This window comes from Nelumbo lutea, chromosome 1 (assembly GCF_056320005.1).
Source record: "Nelumbo lutea isolate HS-2025 chromosome 1, American lotus-T2T, whole genome shotgun sequence".
NCBI lineage: Eukaryota > Viridiplantae > Streptophyta > Magnoliopsida > Proteales > Nelumbonaceae > Nelumbo > Nelumbo lutea.
In genome coordinates, this window is record NC_142684.1 from 158,526,543 (window position 1) to 158,532,694 (window position 6,152).

Sequence of the window (6,152 nt, forward strand, 5' to 3'; positions counted from 1 at the left end):
AATTACCATGCCTTGATGCCATATTTAGTTATATGACTTCAGTTTAAATAATAAGTCATTTTGGTTCACCCACTTGGTCAGCTGCCAACAAACATCCCCCAGAAATTCCAATAATATCTGATTAGATACCCATTTTAAAGGCTTCATTTGACATTCTTTATTTTAATGATTTACTAGTGGGGATTCGTGCAATGCATGTGATTTATTAAGCAAAAGTTAAATAATATAAATGGTCATTTATTAAAATATCCCTTATAATTTTATAGATTTGCTATAATCTATCCTATAATTAAAATTTTACTAAAATATCACTTATAATTTATAATGGATTTAATCAATCTTTCATTACATGACCGTGGAAAATGATAGTTTTGACTCTAATGTTTATTTAAATAAATTTAATAAATAAATATATAAATAAAAATAAAAATGTCATTTTTGCCCTTTAAAGACATGATAAATCATTCTATTGGCTTATTTGGTTAATTTTGTTTAAAAAAAAAAAAACGTGTTAAGGGTATTTTGTGAATAAAAAATCATGGGCCTAATGGCAAAACAAACACTCCTTAATGAAAGGTTGATTAAGTAAATAAGTTGTAAAATATATTGGATGTTTTAATAAAATAAAAAATATAAAGTATGTTTAAGTAAATATATAAAACTACAAGATGTGTTCTAGTAAATGACCCTATAGAATCATATAAGAGTATACAATTATTTTCAATTTTTAACTTTTTAAATAAAAATTAATAATTATTCAAATTTTATATACTACTTTTAATCATTTTTTATAATACAAAAATAACAATAATTAATTTCAATTAGGTTTATTCATCAAATTTATGAAACCGGCCAACCCGATCAACTTGACCCAAGTTGGTCGGTTTTCTAGTATTTTAGGTCGGCTATGGTTCAAAAATTTCCCAATTCAACCAAGTTGTATCAATTTCATTTTGACTATTTGTAATCTAACCAAAATCGAAAGACCTAACAATGTATATATATTAATATTTTATAGTTTAAATATAAATTTTGATATGGAAAAGTGGGAAATTTCCCATATTTCTTAGTCTAGAACATTTTATATCATAAATCTAATTTTTAAATTTATGTTCTTAATAATTGCACTATAATTTTTAAATTTTAATTTAATTTTTAAGTTTAAATATTTTAAACCGACTGACCAAAGCAAAAAATCGACCCAAACAGAGACAACCTAAGTGGGTTGGTCTTCACAAAAATGTTAGTCGATTTCATCTAACCAATTACCCAACCTGACCAGGCCAATTTGGTTGGCCAAATAGCCTATGACCGAATCGAACCAACTCATGAACACACATAATTGCAAGTAAATTAATAGTCTCATATCTGATAAATAACAATAGTTTAATCTCTAATAATTACTAAAAATTTATAGCAAAAATACACAATTATTAAAAATATAATGATAATGAAAAAATACAATAAGTACGAAAAAATATTAATTTAGTCAATAAATAGTATAATCTCAACTAATAGTTTAATCTCAAATAAATATTAATCAATAAGTTATAACAAAAATACAATAAATTAAATAAAAAGATAATAAATTTATACATAATCATTGAAAATGCATTTATTACAAAAACAATAAATAATTACTAAAATACAATAAATATTAATTTGAGTATATAAAATTATATAATAAATACAAATTACGAGTTTAAAATTATGATTATTATTAAATATTAATTTTTTAAAAAGTTATTATCTCGAATTATTACTTGATAAAAATGAAATTAGTTATTTACAATATTATGTAAAAATATTAAATTATTATTAATTTCAATATTATGCTATAATTTTTTTCTACTTTACAAAATTTTTTAAATTTATTACATACTTTCTTTATTTTAACTATTTAAAATCTAGTTATGTTAAATCTTTTGTTATTTAAAATACCCAATTATTTAAATACATAAATAATATGTAAAATATTTAAAATTTAAAATATTAGTTATTTAGGGAATTTAATTATCCATAAAATCATAATTTATACTATTACTACATAATTTCATTATTAATTTTGTAATATATTAAATTATTATTAATTTCAATATTATGTTATAATTATTTTCCTGCTTTAAAGAAAATTTTAATTTTATTACATAATTTCGTTATTTTAAAGATTTAAAATCTATTTATGATAAATATCTATTTATTTAAATATTTAAATAATCTATAAAATATTTATTTATTTTTTGTTTTTTTAATTTTATTTATTTAAAGTTATTACATATTATTAAATATTCGAAAAAAATTAAATTGATTATCCAGAAAAATATAATTTAAAGTGTTAGTACATAATTTCGTGATATATTTTATAAAAATATAAAATTATTTAATAGTTAATTTTGTTTTTTTAACTATTTAAAATATAGACATGACAAATATTTAGTTATTTAAATATTTAATTAATCTATAAAATATCTATTTTTTTTGCTATTTGAATTTTATTTATTTAAAGCTATTACATATTATTAAATATTTTAAAAACATTTAAATAGCTCTTAAATTTTTTAATCTAAATTTTCTTTAGATAGATATAGATAAAAAGTATGGGAGATGATAAATAGGAATTAGAAATAATTTATGAGAAACTCTCTGCTAAATTAAATATAATTTTGGAGATAAATAGGAACTTGAGATAATTTAGAAGATAAATAGGAATTAGAGATAATTTTGGAGAAAGTTTGGAAGGTAGTTTAGGAGAAATTTTAGGAGAAGAGATTATTTAGGTGATAGGAAAGTGTATTTTTTAGTTAAAATATCTTTATAGATATTGAATTTTTAATAGGAAAAAAAAAGGAGATAAATCCTTAAAATAAAGAATGAGAAATGCAACCTGAGAGGGTTGAGATGAAGATTCAGCTGGTTCAGTTGCTTTGAAATGCTCCAAATAAGTTATTAAAAAAGCCAAAAAGGACAATCCTTCAAATGGAGTCCGGATCTCCTACACATTCATCCCTACATATCTTCTTGTACATCAAATCAGAGGGTGCCATGTTAGTACCCTCTCATGCATGAATCTAGTATGTGCGAATTATATTAATACTTAGACCCTTAGACGTTTCAAACCTCCTCCCATCACAATTTTTATATATTAAAAATGATAATAAATTTTAAATAAAATAAAAAACAAGGGTTAAGGATTTATCTTCTCTCTTTCCTCAAATATTCTCCAACTAATGATAACACTAAGAAAAAGAAAACCAGGGGATAAGAATTCAAAAAAAAATATTGAAACAATTAGCTTTAGCTTATTTGAGTTGCAAACCCTTTTTATTGTGAAAATAATTGGTTGTTGAGTCTAATTAACAAAAACTATGAGTGGTGATAGATGCCCTGTACTTTCAAATTTTTATTGCCAATCTACTTATTGAAATCGGTAGAGAAGATCAGTTCAATACCTTGAACGTTGATCCAAGTGAAGTTTCCTCGATATTTAACAAAATTGAGCAAACGATGTGATAATCGTCTCAGGCATTCGGTTCTCTGAAGTCTTTATTGTTATCCCCTGTTTTTCTTTCTGGTTGAGTTATTCAGTTTGTTGGAGAAAGAGGATATGAATAAATCCTTAACCCATGTTTTTTATTTGATTTAAATTTTACTGTCATTTTTAATATATAAAAATATGACGGGAGGAAGTTTGAAACATCTATGTGAATATCACTCGCACATGCTAAATTCACCCATGAGAGGGTGCTGACATTGCACCCTCTGATTTGATGCACAGGAAGATGTGTAGGGATGAATGTGTAGGAGATCCAGATTCCTTCAAATTACTGATTTGCCGCCAAATTGGGCTCTCTAATTTTTACTTATAGGATGTCCATGTGGGGCTCATCTTGGAGAGCTAGAAGTCAATTCAATCCCAAGTATCACTCTCTACACTACAACCAGCCAATACAAGCTAGCGCCATGTAGTATACTAGTATAAGAGAACATGCATGTCTGCAAGTATTAACTATATATATGATGATATGTGGTAATTAGATCTAACTGTTATAGCTTGTATTTGGAGAGTGGACAATTTTTCAATAAATGTTGTCACATAGGCACCACTTCAACATTTATTTCTCCTCTCATGCTCTTACATATGCATAGAAAATCGCAAAAGGTGATTTCGGTTTATGTGCAAGCCTACCATTTTAAAAAGTTACTTTTTAAAAATTCCCCCAGCGGTTAGGCATTTTTTCACTATTATGTTGATGTGGTGCCTAATGGCGCCTAGTTGTTATAAATGGTTACAATTAATACATTTTCTCGGTTTTGCAAACAAATAAATTACAAAGGTTGAATGAAAAAAACACTCATGTTTGCAATTAATCAACACAGAATTTAATGTAAGTGTCCGCTTTTATATAGTATAGATTTGAATCTAAGGCATTTAAGACAAAGAGGTTCTCCTTCAAACATGCAACTAGTGTCTTATTAAAGGAGTGATTTGTGTCGATTTAAAAGTTACCTCATATCTATTATTAACAAATCATATATGATTTAGTTTTTTAACTCAAAACGAATAGCCAACACAAAAGCTTTTAAACATTGGTGTGGTTCCAACTTTCTATATAAAACTGAGCTGCTAATAACAATTCAAGCCTAATTTAATCTCTTAACTCAAATAGCCAATTCAACCCAAGTTTTATTAGGGAACAATGGATCACAAACAAAATATGCACGTATGGTCGCTCCATACTTAAAAAGGAAGATCGTTTATTAGTAATTATAAAGACAATAGAAAAAGAAAAAATAATTAGGCTTCCTTTGAACATTTTTTTGGCTAACTAAATAAACAATGCCATTAAAGGGTTCGACTATGATGCCGAAAAGACATGATACGAAAAAAAAAAAAACTTATAACTAATCAATTGACATCAGGAATTGGTAAGCATTGAGGTGCATGGGTTTTCATCAAAATTCACATAGAGTTTTGATCGATCAAACCCCTTTCCAATATCATGTCTTTCTGGTATCATAGATTTTCCATTATTAAACTAACTATGCAATACACAGAGGAGTATAACAGACCATTACCAATCACACAAGTCATCAGTAACATCAACAGTTTTGTTTATATTTACCCCTCTTTTGGATAGAAGAATTAGTTAAGCTAGACTCTAGTGGATCCTCTTAGTTTGTATTTTGATGTTTATGCGACTAAGTGAATTTCCCATGACTACCAAGAGAGAGAGAAGTAATGCTTCTACGAATGACCTTGAAGCTGATCACTTGAACCCTTGCATCCTTAATGAGAGCCTGGTACTACCATGCTTCGAACATTACAAGTTGATTTTAGCCTCTAACTCTACCTATCATGTGTCAATGTCATCCCCAATTCATTGGGTCATTAGTCAAAACTCATATATGTTTTGGTGGTCGTTTTTTTTCAACATGTTAAAAATAGAAAAAGTAGTTGAAAAGAAATATTTAATTCCATCTCTTAAACTTACTTTATATTGGCATAAATTTAAAAGGTTATCATTTCATTTCATTATCGTCATCGTCCATGCCTTATCCCAACTATATATTCGTTATATGAATCCTATTTCGCCAAATATGTACTTTATATTGGCATGGTCTATACTTGGTTGAGCTCGAATTGACTCTTAAGATGAATCAAGAATGTAAATACCTCCAAATTTGTAGAATGCACCCAAATGGTTATGTAATTCTCTTGAAAACACTGACACTATGCCTGGTTTGATAGAAAATAAGAGAGAAACAAAACGTTGAGATAAAAGTTTTTAACAAATTTGTGTAAATTTCCTTGGCTGTGTTTGGTTGCAGTGCAAATTTATTTGCACTAGTACAAATGCATGGGAGTGCAAATGTAAAAAATGCAAATTCTTGTTTAATTTTGTTTTGGATTTTACTTTATTCTGCTTCATGTCTTAATTTACTTCATTTGTACTGCAATCTAACAAGATAAGCTAAAATCCGAAACAAAAATATGTCAGAATTTGCACCTTTGCACTGCCATGATTTTGCATCAGTGCAAATTTATTTGCATTGCAACCAAATACAGCCTTAGGAATTTTCCCTCAACTTTCTATTACCCTTATTACATGACCTAAAAAATTTAGGAAATTGCAAGCATATAGATAAAACCA